The sequence below is a fragment of the Syngnathus leptorhynchus genome, chromosome 7, assembly GCF_054491065.1.
Source record: "Syngnathus leptorhynchus isolate UIUO chromosome 7, UIUO_Slep, whole genome shotgun sequence".
NCBI classification, from domain to species: Eukaryota; Metazoa; Chordata; class Actinopteri; order Syngnathiformes; family Syngnathidae; genus Syngnathus; species Syngnathus leptorhynchus.
Window position 1 is genome coordinate 5,239,299 of NC_141201.1, and position 20,161 is coordinate 5,259,459.

General features: G+C 38.6%; 1 protein-coding gene across 5 annotated transcripts in view; it reads left to right on the plus strand.

The window, feature by feature from the left end:
- grik4 (glutamate receptor, ionotropic, kainate 4) overlaps positions 1-20,161 on the plus strand; it is a 170,351-nt gene that overhangs the window by 26,483 nt on the left and 123,707 nt on the right. For all 5 annotated transcript variants that reach the window (XM_085916413.1, XM_085916414.1, XM_085916411.1 and 2 more), the window contains one exon: positions 10,711-10,862. The gene's annotated coding sequence lies outside the window, so the exon portion shown is untranslated. The remainder of the gene's footprint in view (positions 1-10,710; positions 10,863-20,161) is intronic.

Sequence of the window (20,161 nt, forward strand, 5' to 3'; positions counted from 1 at the left end):
TGCAATTACTCTAGTCACAAGAGTAATATTTATGTATTCATTTATGTATTTATTTATTTATTGTCTCTTTCAAGTTGTTCTTTTTGTGTGACTAATTGTGTAATTAATGCTGTGGAAGTAGTCTTAGTCATGTGGTTGATTTGGAAAGCTGATTTTCAAGGGCGTAGAGTGTTTTAAATAAAAGCACAGCAGTTGGGTAGCAGCCATTATGTGAAGTGTATGACATCTATTTAATGGTCAACACTTTCGGCTTGATATTCGAAAATCCCAAATGGCGCTCAATCGCATAGTGACTTTAACACAGTGGTTATTATTGTTTAGCAAATCAAAAAAAATACACATGTCTCTCCAAGTACCACCATAATTACAGTACAGTAGTGAATTAGGTTCCCATGTTCATCCAGAAAATGCCGTTATTGTTTGCAGAAGCCTTTCAAAGTCGATATTAAAAGACTAAAAAAAAAAAAAAATCAGCAGCCACAGGCTTCCCGCGGTCTGATGAATTACATTGCACGCGCTGAATTCATTTTTTTGAATATACTGTAGTTCTTGGCTGACGCAATCCTGAGTGGGTCCAATCAGTAACTCAGCTTCCACATCGCTTTCTGTGACCAATCAAATTTGCATCCATTTTTACATGCAAGAGTTTTCATAAATCACGCCCTCCATGCTCTTTATATGGGGATGCGGTCCAAATGTCACCATTATAATAAACCTCATGCATCTCATTTATGAATATTGTCACAAGTTCATTAAAAAAAATATATCACTGTAATGTAAAATATTGATAAATAACGCACAATAATTATAGTTTACATTACAGACTTACTGCTGCGAACCAGTTTGGAGCCTATCTTGCTGCTAGCTGCTAGAAGGTAGCGCAAGAAGATTTATATCCTTCTGAAACCCCCACAAAAGGACTTCAATGCCACAAATAAGACCCCTCGTAAATAAATGGAATGCAAATAAAATGGCACGATAGGAAACCTACCCAAATTGTGACATTTAAAGCCAAGTCCAACTAAGGTTTACACGCTTTGAGGCATTTGAGAATTGAGGTTTCACAGTTTTCCATGTTTTATTGGATATCCCATTAACTTTTGGTCAGAGGAGAATGTTGTGTTGCCCTCCTGTCATAATTACAATTTATCTGTTTCCTGCTCCCAAATTCCCCTCTCAAGCGCAATTGTTGCCCGCGGCGGTCTTCATATTCGGATGGAGGTGATTATATTCAAGTCACTCGCTCGTCTCAGAAACGGAAGCAAGGAAAGAGGAGCTGAAAATAAAAGCTGTGGAAGTTGTCTCTCTGCAGGTGTCATCCCTTTAATCACTAAAGTAGTGCTTCTGAAGCAGCAAAGTCTGCTTCTAGTCTTCAGGGGATGACCGTCTCCAAGTTGTGAGGATTTATTTTAACACTGTTTTTACAATGCGTGTTGGGAAATAGTTTGTGCTTTTTTTTTTTTTGGACAAAAAAGACTAGGAAGAAATTACAAGTGATGCCTTGAGGGTCTCTGCAGGGCTTGTGTGGCACGCCATGTGTCGGAGCAGATGTTTGAACATGTTCTGCTGCATTGGGGGACATTGCGACAGACACCAAGGCCGATCATAGGGGGCAAGTAGGGAGAAGATTTGAGAATCACAAATTTAAACCTGAAAATTTGGGTTGATCTTCAAATTGATTAAATATTCATAATTTATCTTTTATTGGAAAAAAAAAAGTTCTTTAGAAAAAATGTCCTTAGATAGTTGAAAAGCACACTGGTGCAGAATGTTCAAAATAATACCATACAGCTCTCAGCCGAAATATAGTCTCCAAATCCATGTCCCCCAAAGGAGTAGATGATAAAGTTCTGTGCTGCCCATTGACCCAATGTGTACCAGCAGGGACGATGAGAATGAGAATGAAAGCAGCTTATTACAGCCGTTCCCGGAGGCGCAGTGTCGGTCTCAGTCAGGTTCTGATTGATAGTCAGATTCTTGCTAACACACAGAAATGAAAGTGAAAAAACACTTAAATATAGCATATTTCAGATAAATATCAGTGTATGGAATTGTTAAAGGAGCTTTGTTACAACTCCACCAAACTCAGGACTGGCAAATTGCAGAAATCAGTAATGCCGGTCACACAACGCTTTTGGTTGTGTGTCTGAATACCGTTGCTATATTTAAATCGTAAGGCCAGTTATCTGTTGAATATCAAACACAGTGAAGGAATTTTACATCGAGTCAGCTATGTATCATTTGGAGAAGTTAAGTGCTTTTTTGTAGTGTGAAATAAAACATTCATTTATTTTCAGTTTTGTTTTTTGTTTTTTCTGTCACTGTGGTGCTAATTTCCTGGTCCATGTTTTGCTTCTACTCATTTCCTGGGCCACAGCCCTCCTTGTAATTTGGGTAAATCAATAAAAGGTTTTAGGATTCAAATAGACAAAGGAAATTAGAACCTTACCTTCATTACATGTTGTTGTTTGCGTCTATTTTGGCAGCACGCTTCACGCTAACGTACATCAGACCTTTCGCTTGTGGATTTCATTTGGCGTGAGGCGAATCAATTATAGACACAGAATATGCAAATGAGATGATCAAATTAGCGGGGAGGCCGTGGGAGGACGGAGGGAATGGCAGGGTGGGCGGTAAAGGACGTGTTGTGAGAGAAGATGAAACACGAGGCAATGGCAATAAGCGGGAGTCATACTGGAAAGAAACAAAGCAGTACTGGCTAGCATGCTAAGCTAATCTACTGTTAAAGAAAATAATATAAATAACATATGCTGCCATGTTTCTTTTTCTTGTCCCGTTGAATATTCATTCCTTCTTTTAAGGGTCATGTTTGATGTTAATGAAAAGACGGCCTTGATCATAAGAACTGCAGTATACATTGATCTTTTCACAGGGACCTCTACAAGCGGCTTTTAATTGCTTCTAAATGAGCCGGTATTACATCCTTTGAAGATCATCAATCACAAGTAAGAACAGGTTCAAAGAAATGCGTCGTGTTTCCAAATCAGTGCGTCGTGGATATAAAACCAAAACTGGTAGCAGTCTATGAAATGGAAAACTTCCTCACTTGCAGATGGGAAGGAATCAAAACAACAGATGCAAAATGGCCACTAAAATATATTTTATATAAGAACATTTCAATTCACTTTATTATTTTGCGACAATTGTTCGGAGTGGATCATTTTCCTGAGAGTTATGATTCATAAAATGTCCACCCATCCATCCATCCATCCATTCATTTTTATGGCACTTGTCCATAATATGATCGTGCAGGCTAACTGGAGCCTATCCCGGTTGACTTGAAGCAAAAGGCAGAGTACGCCCGAAACTGGTAACCAGTAACCATTGACACTTGGGAAATTCAAGTCCTTAGCCCACAGGTGTCAAAGTCAAGGCCTGGGGGCCAGATCTGGCCCGCCATATCATTTTATGTGGCCCGCAAAATCAGAATTATGAACGTCAACTCAATGTTTCTTGTCAAAATGCCAAAACTCAAAATTATCCTTTCTCTTACTAACAGTGAGATATTGCAATGATCTTTTGTTCAAACCCCACTTTCAAATTGAATTAGAAAATTGGAGAACTTTTTATTTTTACTGGATTTAATTATGTGTATGCAATACTATAAGTCATTATTGGCCCCATGAAGGAAACCATAAAGACGATGTGGCCGCAACAAAAATTAGTTTGACGCACGTGTTTTTGGAATATGAACGGAATCAGGAAGACATTTACAGGCAACGTTATGTCACTTCATAAAAAAACATGTTGGCTCATCTGATGACCTTTGACATGACCCTATTGAGGCGTTCATAAATTCCTTTAAGATTCTACTGCGTCACCTTCAACTTCTATCCCAATGTCGTCTTGTCTTCACGGCCAAGCATCTCATTACAGAGCCATTAGTGTGCAAACAGGTTGATGAGGAATACGCCTACGAAACAAAAGTTGGACGTCACTGAAGAATACGCAACGAGACATGGATCAACACCAGGATGGATACTCTGGATTGTGTCAATTAGTTTATGCTACACAGTCAATCTTGGCTGACATTGGCTAAGAGAGACAGGGCACACTCCAGGGGAAAAAAAAAAAATCTATTCTCCTCTAATTGTCTCCATTTGTTTAGCCATGGTGGGGTTACTTATTGCGTGTGCAGTTTCCTAATCTTTATTGAGTCACGACGCATATTTTACATGAGAAAAATCTCAAGACACACCACCAAACAAAAACATCCCAAATGTGTGCAATGTAATTGTTCTTCCCGTAACTACATTAAGTCGCTGGCATAGATAGATGAACAGAGATATCTATAATTAATCATAATAATTTTCACACCAATTAAGTGAAATTGGATCATTTCCTGTTTCACATCAGATGATCTCTATCTCTCCCTCTCTCTTTAGGGAAGGGCTGTCAAATTCATTTTTTGTCTCGGGCCGCTTTGTAGTTACGTCTTCCCTCATTGAAAGTAATAAACATTTAATCGTCTCAGCGTGTTATTACTCGGGATGGCAGAGTACCGATACCAGGTACCGATATCGGGCCGATACTGGCCTTGTTTCAATGTATTGGTACTCTTCGTATCAGTCGCCCTCTTGTGGCTATTTTGTGATTGGGACTATAGAAATAGAAAAAAAAGCATGAAAAATTGCCATGCCATGCACCTTTAAATGAGGATTAATATAATGCAATGTATAGGTCTTTAAAATTATCCGTCATTGTTTTTGGGGGATATTTTGTGTCAAAAATACCTGTGGTATCGGTAATTGGTATCGGTATCCGTCACACATGAGCAGTTTGACTACCTGCTTCAATGAGTCTGTCTGGTACCACCACAGGCTAACCTCATCCCTGTATTGAGCATCCATAGCAGTTACCAGCCCTGCCACCATCCCCCAAATGTCTTTTTAGTGCTCCCCCGATGGCTGCCCCACTCCATGTTGATTCATTTTCCAAATCAGATAGCTCAGTTCCCTCTGAGTGTTAAGTTTGGGGGTCAATGTTGTCTTCTTAACTTTCCCCCTGAGGACAGCATGAGCAAATGAGGCCATTTCATTGGCTATGAAAGCGAGGTTGGTGGAAAACAGTGAGAAAGTAAAAGAGAGCGAGTTTGCAGCTGCTCTTTGTGTGTCTAGTGGAGAACTGATATAGGGCCACAGGAAGAAGGGCACTCAACACTCCGGGCACGTCCCTGAGAGCAGCAGCAGAGGAAGCACTATTGCCATTCAGTGGCATCGACTGCAGACAACTAAATGAGTCTGCTCTGTCCTGCAATGGCTAATGTGGCAGCTCGCCTCGCCATGCAGCGCAACCTACTCTGCTCCGAACTGAGCCCGCCCCTTCTGCTTTTAGCTTTTCGTAGACTTTACTTTTCGACTTTGTGTCCTGTTTGCCACTGTGTGGAAACATAGTGAATGGTTGGCAACTGCAATCATTGGTCAAAAAGAATCCGTCGGGTGTTAATTAAGTAAAAGGAAAATTCCTTTTCGAATTCAATTTATTTATGCTAATCTGGTATATATAAAGTGGAACATTTGAAAGTAAAAAAAAAATCAGCTTATTACTTTGCATTAGTTAACATCTCATTTGTTTGGAGATAGAATCTAGTTTTCCCATTGAAAGCAAAGGAAATTGAAAATAGCTGTTTTATCTCATTTTTGGTCAACAGTGATTTTATTGTTTTTGTTGACTAATTGTACTTAGCAGCTTCAACAAAAATATGTCTACAACCTCGCCGCATGTGTTACATTTAATTTATCAAACTGGCAAAAGAAGAAAATTAACTCGTCAAGTCTTCCTGGTATTTATTTCTGCTTAAATGTGGATCAAACTTTTTTTTTTTTAGATTTTTGTGCAACTTTAGAATCATATTTTTCTGAAAAATGTTCCTCATATTAATAGTTACTTGTGATGCTTTCAAACTGCCACTGTACAAAAAAATAATTGTAAAACCTTGCTCATAAATAGTGAGTTGGCCTGTGATATTGCCATTTTGCATCATCAGGAATCTAATTGGACAATTCCCATTTGTAGGTGTTTCTTCACATGTTGCAATCTTGAGCACCTCTGTAAATGTTTTCATTTGCACTTTTCTCACCAATTCCAACTTTAATCTGCTGCTGCCCATTTTTTGGCTTTCCACTGACTTTCTTCCTTGTATTGAATTAATATTAGCCTACGGATTTGGTAAGAGAAATCTTCACAAAATGAAACAATACACGGATTAGTTCCTTGTTTTGATTCTTACTACTTAAATATCCTCTAACCGTTCCGTTGGCACGGACTAGAACGAGGATTTGTTTCCATAAACCCATTGCGTATTTCCTGTGTTCAACTTTTCACCGAATGTCCCCCGGGCAATCCCACCTGAGGTTTGATGGCAAAAGAGTGACACGGGTCAGTATCATGGACGGTGTAATGACAGCTCGTGAATTCTAAACGTTTTATCGGCTCTCTGCAGACCGCCCAGGCGGCGCGCAGCTGCCTTTCATTTCTCTTGTGATGCAATGAATATGGCTTTCCAATTGGGGTCGCGCCACGGACTGATAGGCAACCGTATTGCTTCACACCACATAGTTGAAAATGGCAACTGAGGGATAGCAGAAAAGTGAATATCGGAAATCTGGCGCCTAATGTGGCACACCAAAAAAATTGCTTCACAAATCCGTAAATAAATAGCAAGCAGGCCATGTTTGCTGGATTGAAGAAAAACTGTTGATAATGGAGACATTTTTGGGACCAATTAACAGGTGTCAGACTCTGGTAAAGAGCAAAATAAAACAGATTTGTGATTTTCTTCTTGGCTACTGTAACTGCTGGCCCCAAATACCGAAATTGTCGACAGGTTTACTTGCCATGAAGTGAACAGATGCGCCACACTGAGCATGGAGAGTAATGTAGCAGAATGTTTGACTTTCCAAATATTTACAACCAAAGTGCAACAGTCCAAGTTTTGAGAGTGCTTGCTTTGTGATTGCAAGATTTTAACACTGACTCAAGTCATTTTTTTACATTTTGAGACTAGTATCGCCGTCCTGGACGACGTTTGATGAAATGATTCTTAGGTGCTTGTGTTTTACGTCTTCTGTCAGGTGGACGCAACCCAATTAGGAATTCTAAAAAGGGGCAGACTCTGATGCAACAAAGATTACAAAACTGACCTTTTGGCTGAACTGCAGAAGCTATCTTGAACCGTTTTTGTTGAAGTTCGCAGATTACCTACATTGATTGATGGTTGTGTCAAAACCAAACATGATAATCCATACGGACTCGTTTCTCTTGGCATATTACATTGATTTCGTGGCCAAACATCAATGTTCATATTTCATGATTCTCTCTGTTGCAGCTAATTTAGGGCACAGTTTGACTGCAAATAACATTTTCAATTTTCGGAATGGCTTCGTGGAAAGGTGACTAAAAAATCCCGTTGGATTTTATTATTGAATCAAAAGTTGATTTTATGCACCTTGGGGATGCCTTTTAATTATCAACACTGGAATTTTAATTAGCTTTATGTGATTGGCTCTAGCAGTTATTTTGGCACAGATAGCGAAATTTTCAAGGTCAAAACCAATCCATTGTTTTTCATAGGAAATCATGTAAAGTCAAATGGTTTATTCCAGATGAAATTAATTACACTATTGTGAAACCTTGATTAATTTCACAGGCAATTGTAATGTATGTGCAACATGACTTGAGTTAAAAGTGAAATGTTGGTTTGAGAACACCTTCAAGTCTTCCTGCACGAAAAGGATTGTTTTGTTTAATTTTGACTCACTGAGGTGGTTGAAGGCAATTATCTACTTGAGGCTGCAAATTTTGCTCTGCGTCGAGAGGTTTGGTGTTTCAAATCTAAAACCAGTTTTGATTAGTTTTATTTTTTTGTCAGGTAAACAAGTGGAGATTTGTGACGCATGCCTCAAGGACTTTGTTTCTTTCAAAAAAATGTCTTAATTAACAGAAGATTGGCCTTGAATTATTAAATAAACTTGAGTGTAGATTTTGTAAGCATGTTAATTGCAATTTGTTTTTTGTTAGCTGCAGGACTTTCGGGAACCTCTGCACGAAATTCCTTACTACAAGTTTTGAGGCTACTCCAAACCAGTTTACAGTCAAAATGCAAGTTTATTGATAAATTAAGTCCGGCTGATATTGTTTTTCTTGACAGACGGTCCCAATTGCTTGAAATATTTTTTTAAATATAATCTACCTTCTGCCATTCAGTAATTGTATATATTTTAAAAAGAATCCCAGCAGTAGTTTTATTTTTATTCTAAATTTTTCTTTTTTCTTTTTTATTTTTTTATTGCTCCCTGATGATAAATTGTACACTTTGGGGTTACAAACTCACCACCTGTGATTTTATCATTTCATTATTACCAAATAAGCGTCATTTGCCTCATTTGGTTTTATAGCAGAGCAATTGAGGAGCAAATTCCACCTCTATCAATGCCGTAGTCATGAATTTATTGATTCACTATGTTTCTCCCATTCTGTATTTTTGAGAGGGTGGGGGTGGGGTGTGAGAAGGGGGCGGAGGTTGTTGTCAAAGAGTTTCTCTCCTGATGACATTTAAAAACAAGACAAATCATTTGAGTAGAACAAAGTGCCCTTCAGGGTGCTTCAATCCGACTCGGATCCCTTCATCTATTTTCAGCCTTCATCCCTGCTTTCAACATAAATACCTCTTCTGCCGCTTGTTAATTTAATATTAAAAAAAAAAAAGAAGGATGACAATCATCTGCTTTACTGGTGCATGTGACTCTTTGCACATTTAAATGTGAATGGATGCAGATTTTTTTCAAACGTATTACAGATTGGGAGACTCATTATATTAAATAATAAGCAAAATTACTATGTGGAGTGAAAATTGACTTTTTTTTTTACTAAACATTGCTTTTCCTCTTTAGGATTGGATGAGCTAGAACTTAATAAAAAATTGACATTTTTGCTGGGGCTGGGGATATACTAGTCCTTGTGTTTGCAAACTACAATCGAGACAAAAGTAATGGCAGTCTGACAAAGGGATGAATTGCCTTTCACTCAAAGCTTTCCATTTGTGCTCTTCAAAAGTTCCAATAGCATTATTATTTATTCCACGTTCACTCCAAGAGCTGAAATATTCATTGGGGAATCAACTGTAAATCTACAGAACAAAGTGTGCACGATTTCTGACAAGTGGCAGAATAAAAGGAGGCAGGAAAAGGCAACACTGGATGCTTTAATTCTTGGATGACGATCTCGTCATAATGATTTCACATTCCTGTTGATATTGGAATAAAATACTGAATGGCCATGTACCAGATCATAGGGCTTTTTGATACACAGAAACGTTTTGTTCCTTTGCACATTCAGATCATTACGTGTGTGTATCTGGGGATGCGACTGTTTCTTTTGACATAAAGGAGTGAACAAAAAAACAAACATTTTAGGTGGTCAGGTGAAAGGCGCTGGAGTTGAGAAAAGGTTCAAGGCTGCTCTTTATGTCTCCCTAAAGAGAAATTTGTCTTAAGGCAAGGGACAGCAGCAAACAGGAATACAAACAATCGTACATCAAGAGAACATACTGTAATGGGGCATTTGCGACATGGGCCGTCAGTCTAAGTGATTTATTCCATCTCTTAAGACCTGCAATATTTTGTTGGAAATGAATACACAATATTATTGCTATATTTTTATTTTGTATATTTATTTTTATGTTTTTATTTATATGCTATACACCTCTTAATACCGCCAATATTTTGTTGGAAATGAATACATATTATTTTTATTTTATGTATTTATTTTTATATTTTTTATTTATATTTTAGTGTTATAAATCTTTTAATTTGTTATTGTGGTCTACAGATGCTGAAACCATCCCAGAAAGTTGCCATTAATTTTATGTAGTTTTAAGAAAAAGTACAGTATTCATTAATAATTAATTAATACAATATTAATATTACTGTATAGTTTAGTGGGATAGAAAATGATCTGTATCGGGATTCAAAATATTTTTCTCCATGTCGTGCATCTCTACTTAATCATATTGGCTGTCCATGTGAATTAACCAACTTCACTGAGAGAGAAATGAATTTTATATAGTATCAGATATATTTGCATAGTGATTGAATTTGTAAAAGTGACAACATGTCTTTTCTTCTTTGCTACTGATAAAATGTCTCTCAACCAACCCAACAGTAGCAAACAAGAATGGGTAGCAACAGTGGAATAAGCCATTTGGTATGATTTTATATTACATGCCATTAACAAAGAATGCAAAAAGATGAATGCTCATTGTAAATACATGAGGCACATATTACAATTAGTAATTACAGTGCAAATGTGCACGTTCTGCCCAGTTTTGAATGCCGATGAGTTTGAGAAGTTACTCAATGGATACACTGTGACAGCATGAAAAATGTTGAAGGCGCTAAATAAAGGGGAAGGCTGCTGAGTAAGGGACAAAGTAAAACAAACATCAGCAAAAATGGACAGTAAATTCTGAAGCTGCATTTTACACAGCCAATTCTCATGTGGATTTTGGATGTCCTCTGCAGTGCCACCAGGACGATGATTAAAAATGCAGACGTTAAGTCGTTTTTTTGCCTCTGGGGCGGAAAAGCATCCTTAAAGAAAATATTTACGAGAATAAAACTAATTTTCGAGCTTGTATGTTTCCAGTCATCAAAATGTTTCCTCAAAGATTTTTCTCATCTTTCCTTTCAGATTGTATCCACGCCGATTCTCATTTCACCGAATCCAAACGAGTTTGTGCTTGTGAGATGACGAGAAGCTAAGTGGCTTGTACAACCACTGACATCTGACAACCTGGTGCACCGCAACATGGATTAGAAGGCCCGCACCTCAAGAAATCAAAGGTAAGAAGATGTTCCTGTCTTCCTTATCGTTTTTTAAACTTCACATTTGGGAATTGACAGCACCAGGAAGCGCTGGAGCTTTAGAATTGATAAGATGGCAATGTTTGGACGTGTGCCTACCAAGGTGACAGCTGCGATATGGGATTCTACCAAACAACTTAATTGACTTTTTTTTTTCAAACCATGGTATCAATTTTTCTGAATTATTCAACACAATCCAAGGTGAGATCAGCGAGTGTGTGACACTGATGTTTTTTTATAGTGACAATGCAAAACAAGGAATGTTGCTGTCGGACTTGTGACAGCTGTAAATAATTTCATTCAAGGACGAAATCAACTTCAAGCGTCCAAACAAAACAACAAAAAAAGGACAAAATGCGTAATTATTTTTGTTCTTTTTTTGGTCGTTTCTTCCCATTAAAACAGTCCTTCAGCCTGCGACTTTTTTATGCAAGCAGCAAACACAAACAGAGGTCATTCGAATTTGTAGTCGTGTCCCCTTTCCTGTTCTCTCAGGCTTACAGCTTCACTTTCTTCCTGACCTCCTGCTTATGTTTTTGTGCACTGCAGATGAAGATGCCCTCTCGCTAAAGACGATTTTATTGCCGCTGATTTAAAGGACAAAATGTGCCATTGCCTGAAAGCTTCCTTGTACCCTGCTACCTATTGTCTTTTGTTTATTGTTGCAGGGAAGGGTAAAAATAGGGGTAACAGACTGAGTGGATAGATTTGTTCAAGCTGTTAAAGTATAAAAAAATATTTTCTAGTGCAGGGTTTTTAAAAAGGTTTGTCAACCGAAGAGTCAAGTTAAGAAAAAAAAACACATTACATTGAACCACAGTCAAAACAGGCTAACAAATGTAATGACAATTAGTCTCATATATTTACATCTTGGCATCTGATTTTTGGCCAAAATGCCGATATTTCAGGGGAGGCAGTGCCCCCGCGACCCCCTTACTAGCTCTGCCGCTGTGACCAATTATAGTACTTTAAATAGTACCTCCTACTACCTGTCTAGTTTCTGTAAATCATGTCACTGTCAGCAGAGGTAAATCGTAATAAGCTGCAATTTTCCCATTATTTTTACTCAAATAAATATTTTGCTAAATTTGCGTATGCAATTTTTTTTACAAGCATCCCATGAGGAGAGCACAGTAACTTCAAATCTAACCCAATCAGATCAAGTACGCATAGCCCTGAAGACAGATGTGAGTTGGTAAGTACCGCTTTTGAGTAACTAAATTATTTGTAGGACTCCTTGTTACACTTTAAGTCACATTATTCTAAAATAGCATCAGTATTAGTGAAGTCCAATTTTTTGGACAACTCTGCCTGCTAGCGTCCTCATGTCTTTAAATGCTTTTTAATTAACGTAGGAAGAGAAGGCAAGCGCAAAGTGACAGACCATATGCTTTTCATCATTTTTTTTTCCCAGCTACTACTCTCCCACAGGCAGCTCCCGCGAATATAAACACAGGCACCCACTGTAAGACAAATTTCTCAGAGGCAAAATCTGCTACTGTCAGTGTGACTTTTTACCAACTCTGGCACATTGCAAATGGGTTTGTGGAGATGGTTTCAGTTTCATTGCCCACATGTGCAATCTTGCATGAGATGCAAGTATTGACTATCACTTTGGTGCAGATGGCGTATAATACCAACCCCCCCCCTTCATAGTACGTGTCAACCGCTCTGTTTAGTGTTGCCGTTGGGTGAATCCTTTTTGCTCAGACATGCTGGGAATGAAAGACGCTTGCTGGTGTGTCATGCTCATTAGTGTTATCTTTGTAGCACTTGGGGTGCCGCCGCATTGATCCTGGCCTGTAGGACATTGATGTTTACCTGCATTGCAATCAAATAAAACATTTTATATCGTCTTTCAATTGGGGGGCAAAAAAATGCTCAATGAAGGCTGCCTCTTCTTCCCAGTTTGCGGCGCGTTTTTATTTGTGCGCCTGCTTGGATTTAATGAACTGTTTGCATTTTTTTTGTGTGTTGACTGAAAGTCTGGTGTCGGTTGCCGCCGGGCCCCGTGGCCTTTCTTTGCTTCTTCCCTGACTGCTCCTGGAAAGTGGAGATAAGAGCCACTGATGTTTGTCTGCTCCCTGGCAGATTACTCAGGCAGACAGGTACGAGGACTCTGGCAGTGCCAGGACGCCCGAGGCCAAAGAACTTTCACAGGATGGCTGAACAGATCACGGCCAGCCACCTGTACTCTGCGAGGGCTGTCGCTGCTTAGCCAATTACTTTTCAAAGAGAAACAAACAGAGAATATTTCGGAAAATGTGAATGTCATACTTGCGCGAATGGTGGCCCGCAGCGTTTATTTACTCTACGGGGATAGTGGCGGGGTTGGAGCTTATTAGGCTTCGGTGAGTTTGTGGAAAAATATTAAACAACGGTGGTTGTATACTGCGTGTCAAGTGGAAGTGGATTTTACGACAAATACTTATCTTATATTCTTGAGCTTTTTGTGCCAACCATATCAGAAAATAATTATATTATAATATAAAATTTTATTTATCTATTATGTATTATTATTATTATTATTATTATTAATCATTTATTTATTAAAATGAATATTATAATAATAGGGGATGTAAGAAAAATGAGCTAACATGATGAACTGAATTATAATCTGCGTAAAAGTTAGCCCAGGGTGGATTTTGCTTTTTGTTTAATTGTGACTGAATGAAAAAGAGCTTTTGTTAAAATGCAATATGAAAGCCCAAACTTTTCATGACAAGAGAAATCAGACACAGATAAGGTCACGTTGTAGTTAAATCTAAAATAAGACTTTGTGAATTGACTTTGGATTGAACTCAAACTTTTTTAAGGAGGTTAAACTGCGTTATTAGAGAAAAAATAGACAAGCAATTTCCTTGTACTTGGAGACTTTTATTGTCAATCATCCATTCAAAACATCCCGATTGTGAACCAAGGATGTTGGAAATAAGTTTTAATTGACTTTTGGTCATAAAGTCGACTTGCAAGCACGTTGACTGAAGCTCTGAAAGTGTTGGCTGTGTAAATCTTGATATATATTAGCCTATACTGTGTTGAAGTGGCTGTGGATTAAGGGAAGAAGGCCAAAGTGGGAAATCTCATAGTCCACAAAGAGTCAAAATGACTTTTACAAGGATGAGTACAGATTATGAAGTCAGTTTAACGTGAAATAGACAATGAATCTGCCATTGAATGACATTTTGATTGAACCATACCGCTGGAATAGCTGCATGACGTTTGAAAATTGTGACAACATCGTACTCGCTGCCTTCAGGCTCAAGTTATTATAGTTCCATATTGCCTAGCAGGCATAGCGACATCTTTGCTTGCTTGACACTTTTCTGCATGCAGTCAGTCACAGGGCAAATGGGACATTGTGCTGAAGGACACTGAGTTAGAATCAGGTGCAGCAATACAATGTACCAAAAGTCTGATTCTCATTAATTGTGTAGGTGTGAGCGATGTTTTCAAGTGATAGGTTCAAATGAACTAAGTTTATGTCTGGTAATTAAAATCAACCAGGACTCGTTTGTTCAAGACTTTTTCCTCCTTCTTGGTCTGTTTGTTTTATTGCCCGCAAACAGTCATATATGCCAAAACTATCAATTATTGAGCTTTATGGAGTAACATCACTGCATAAATTAATAATAATATTTTTATATATTTGCATAAATTATATATATACTTTATAAATTAAAAATCTACAATAATAAAATTATAAATAAATAAATATATGTATATAGAATTGTATAATGTACATGATATATTTTTATAAATTGCTATGATGCAAAACACAAGAGGTTTCAATGAAAAGAAGTAAAATAAAAATAATAGGAACAAAAACCAACAGAGAAATTTTAAGACGCATGAGGCTCAACCGAGACGGATAAGACGCAATGTGGAGTCTCAGGCAAAGACGGACGGGTATGTGGTGGAGGATTTAGGGGAGAAAAAAAATGTGGGAGAAAAGTTTGGAAACAAGACATGATATCCGAGTGGGAATATGCTGTAGTCGGAGGAATCATAACGTGTTGTCAGTGTGACGATCAAACAAACTTCAACGCAACATTTTTATCATGCTAGGCAGTTATGCCGTCTTTGCTTCAGCTTGAGTTTTATCAGGTGAATATTTAGTTTTGGATGGGGCGGGCGGTTTCTCTTGATTTTGCTCCTTCCTGTAAGGCTAATGGCACACACAGAGAGTAGCCATGCAAAACTCAGTTGGCAGAGGATTTGTCTTGAGCTTTTCACTGTGGGTGACTTTGCATGCCTGATCTGTATCCCTGTTTTAAAACTGAACCTGATCTGATCTGCAAATGTATTCCTCTTGTATTTTGGACAGCCAGGTGATGCTCTCAAAAACTGAATATTTTGCCAGTCTGACAGCAGGCCTATGCAAACTGAGCTCATTATTTTATTTAGTCCCCGTTTTTGCAATTAGAGGTATCAGAGCACCAAAAAAATCTCGTTTGTGACTTAAAGGCTGCAAATAGAACAGAATGGAATTAAAACATAACCTGCTGTATTTTTTTATTTTTTTACTCTTCAGATGTTTTATTTTTGTAGTAGTTATTTTTGCTTTCACTGGGCCTCATTAAACCCAAGGCTGGTGGTTGTTTCACGACATTGTGCCTGCCTTCAGGAATGAAATCCAAAAACAATCCCGCATTAATTCTGCTTTCACAAATCTCCCGACAATTAAAAATCAAGCACATTGCAATGCTACCCGGTTTCAGCCCACGCTGTCATAAATGTAGAGCAGAGATGAATGAGCGCAGCTCACGTGCCATATTGTCATTGGCTTTTTAGTTTGTACTCAGCCGTGGGCAAATCTCCTGCGATGGCACAGTTGGACAGCGTCGACAAATAGGAGAGAGAAAGATTTGCTGTTGGGTTATACTGCTGCTTTATTGTGAATGGCAGGTCCTTATCAACGCTCTCAATGGTTGATCACAGTTGAAAGGGGGTCAGGCTGAATTAAAAACCAGCTAATTAAAATGTCCAGGGGACATGCAAGACCTTCTTTCTTTTATCTGATAGAGCATAGCTAGAGAAAGAGACTAGATGGATGAAACAAAAAAAAAGACTAATGGTTTTGTTATTGAGCAACAATAACGAATAAAAAGATCACGTACTGTCGCTGTGTGGTTATTTTTAGTCTCTACCTTCTTTTCTGTTTGCAGTCTATTAGTCATTGCAGGAGACTTGGTTAGAGTTCAGTATTCCCAAGTGGAGAGACTCCTATAGCTGGATAGATTGAGGTTCCAGTGATGTCCATTAAATTCTGTTCTTAGCCTTCTCTCATCTCGTCTTCATGGTGTGGCATTTTTAAAATTACCCCAATTTCATAGCCTATTGGAAAAAGCCACTTTGCATTTGCATATACAGTATATGTATGACACTGAGATGGATTTAAGGGTGGTTGAAAGGTCTTATCTCTTCCTGAAACTGTCAATAAAGTGGCACAGCGTTGAGTTGTCGGTATGTGTATGTTTTCCTTACGAAATAGGAATGAAATAAATTGGTGCTATTTCTGTATCTGGATACCTGTTGTTTGTCGTGTGCATGCATGATGCAGCCGAGGCTTGATGTGAAGGTGTCCTGAATTTGACTGACACCGTGAGTGAATCAGCATAATGAGGTGCCATGTTGCCTGTGGAAATGATTACTGCAGTAGGAGAGACATTAGATTGATTAGCACAATCTTCTCCTCTGTCCCTGAGATCCACCACCATCATGTTTATATATTAGCCCATCCGTTCACTTTCAGGCAATATTACTTTTTGATTGGTTAACAACATGGTGGTCAACTATTAACTCTTTAAGGGTGATTGTTTTCTTTATTTCAACACACACACACACACACACACACACACACACACACACACACACACACACACACACACACACCTTTGAATGTTTAAATGGATGCAATAGGGCCCGTTTTGCAGCAACCCATATTATATAAGCTCATATTTACTTTTTTTTTTCCTCTAACCAAATATCACATATTTTCCGTTTGAATAATTTGGAGTTATCCTATACGAAGATATTCAATGTATTTTTAAAAATGAAATCACGGCTGTTAAGTCGAGCCATAAACACTCGTGCCGCAAGACCAATTGTGGTATGTTGCGCTTGTAAAATTTTAACGCTGATTAATTGATAGCCAAGGTTAATTATTAATACCATAAACCGTGATTAGTGAATGTCCCATTTGTTCCAGTTTGCGCTAACACTTTAAGTTTGGTTGCCTTCTAGGAGACCTCGAGACCCATTTGTCAAGCAAGCTTGATCTCCCCCGGGTCGCTGGTGATCCATGTCGTGAAGACTATAGGCATTAGTTATAACATCAGTCACGTTAGGGTACTTTTACATTTTCAACTGGCTCATGCAGACCCAGAGATCTTTTTCAAAATTATTTTAGTTATCCTGTGTAGGTCTCTCCATCAGCTTGATTGATTGTACGATAGTCTCCTCCCCCTACAAGTCAGATCACCACTTTGGTTCTACATGAAGCTTGACGCGGCTTAATGCAGCTCTCCTCTGCAGTGCCATGAGCTGCTCACAGCAGAAGCAGCTAATTGGATTGATAAAAAGCTAATGTGAATGGTGCCTGAGGAGTGAGGAATACGGCGTAGAGCCCGGCCAACTCGGTTTAGAAAATCGCATATGAATGATATCGTCTTCTGTACTTCAAAAGTTGCAAGGCATCGTTACTGATTTGACCCCTGGCTAAGAGATTGGATTCGCCGTACCTTTTCCACTCTGACGTTTTCGGCTAGCAGAATATTATTTGTGATGTACGACAATCAGGGTAGCAGCAAATTGCTTTTAGCCTTGAAAGACTTTCAGATTGACAGCCCGAATGATCACAATTAATTGATATTGCTGCTGAGATTGATAGGTGATGGTGTAATAAATGGGTGCATTAAAATGTTTGAATGGGTCAAAGCAAGGAGTCATGAGTGAGGGGAAAAAAAATAGGAATGATTAGTGGGATGATTGAGCCCCGCATCATTACTCAAGTCGCTCCTCATGAGCACCATAACTGAATATGGACAATGTTTACATCGCATGTGTAACGTCTAAAATCTTATGCTAAGCAACTTTTGTTCTCATGGCTTCCGTTCTCATTTAACATGCTGGACCTGCTCTCACGTGAGTCCAGAAGCCCCCGCTCTGAGTCCAAGGCTTAAGTCTGGGAAGGGATGTTATAGCTTGTCTCATGTGTTCTCTAAAGACAGCTTGGTGTGTTTTAATTATCCGTCTTTTTCCGCTTTGTGACATCATCGTTTGAATCTAAAAACTAGGACAGGAGGCCTAAATCAAGTTCAGCAATTATATAATATCAAGGTACGATTTCTTTGTGAACTGAAATGTCTACGATGTGCCACAAGGCACAATTCACATTAACACAATTTTCTGCCATTTTTTTTCCATTTTGACTTCAGCTGAACTGCATGTCATTTTCTTTTTTTCCCAAAGACTCCTTTTAGTCTGAGATGTACCAAACAGCTTAGCGTCCTTGAGCTCCCCAAGTTTCTTGATTGAAGAAAGGCAAGAGAGATCTCTCTGATACATTAACCTTTGCACCGCCCCGTGCTTGCACACACTGCAGTGTTTTCAACTTCTAAGGCTATTTATAGACTCTTCCCCAAAACTTTCATTGTGCATTAAGATGCAGTAAAAGCTTTTGCTCTCATCCACACAATAATGAATGGCACCTTGAGCTCCAAATGTTATCGTGCACTGAAAATCCTTGCTGAATGCCAGACCTCAGGTCACTAAAATCCATTTCCTTGGAAGCTGAGTAGTATTCTATCAGGCATATGCAAGATTTGCAAATACAATATGGAAGATATATCAGAGAAGTTCCAGGCCTGGTGTCGCAAAATAAACAGTATAATAAACTCTTAGAGTTTGAATTTAAAGTACACTTTTTGTGACCCCAGTCCTGGAACTTTTTTGGCACACCTCACAAGGCACAAAAACAATGGAAGGTATTTATGAAGGCCTTGTCGATACTACAGTACCTGGATGAGCTTTTTTTTGGATGTTGCAGTCACGGAAACCCCCAGAGACAGATGTTGTGAAAGAGGTGTGAATTTTAATTTGAACCTCATGCACAAACGCACTGGCCAACTCTCTGTCCACTAATATATTCTGATACTTTTGCATATTCATTTTGCAAGGTGAGCCAAAACTACCAGTTACGGAACATAAACTGTGCAATAATCCTTGGCCTTGTAATAGCTGTACTACCAAATTATGTATGAGGTATGCTTCGTTTGCATCTCGATCAATGCTGGAACACACAGCAAATGGGCACATTAGTCAGCTCGGAATGGTGGACGACAAGTCTTACTCTGGCAGGAGCAGCCGTGTGCTTAGTTTGAGGGCGCTTTCACGTGAGCTGAAATACAACAAAACACATTAAATTAAGTGGCACAACCATTGGTAAGATTTTATCTTTCAGTTGTACTCATATATGAAGCTTAATTGAACCCAAATATATTTTCCATTCTGCCCGACAAAAAGCCAGACCTAAAGGAAGCGTGCGTATTGTGTCACTATATAAAGGCAGTTTGAAAAAGTGTGTTTTGTTATTTATGGTCCTCTCACTGACTTTATGAAGTAAGGTAGTTTTTGCCAGTGCCCTCTGTCTGCTGATGTTAGCTGGAGTACACTGCAGCATTTTAATGGATGCACTCAACGTGTGATATCTGTTTGGCTCCAATCCTCAGAAACAATATTAGCTCTAACACAAAGTGGGAGCACACATTGGGGTTGGATGCCAAAGTCTGTCAGTGACAATGCTTTGGATAGGAGATGGTAGCATAAAAAGTGAAAAGATGGACTTTGCTTTTTTACTTGTTTACAAAACTTAACATTGCCGGAACAGTGGTGCCGTTAGATGCGGGTGAATTGACTTACACGTTTTTTGAGATACAAGCCAGTCAATGGGATGTTTTTTCATTAATTGGAGATTGTTCATCAAAAAAAGGCAATATCTATCTATTTATCACATATGAAGATTGTAAATAGTGGCTCCCATGATTTACTTTTGCAGGCCACATAAAATTATGCGAGGGGGACAAATGTGGCCCTCGAGCCTTAAGTTTGTCACCGGTGCAATAGATGCTCAGGAGATATATTGTACAAATATTTAAATGAACAGGCGATGTGGGTGTACTATGTTTTACAACATACTCAAAAGTAGCGCTGTTGTCGCTGTAGATGAGAGGGTCCCTCTCTCGGTGCTGAATGTTTAAATGCCACACTTTGGAAGT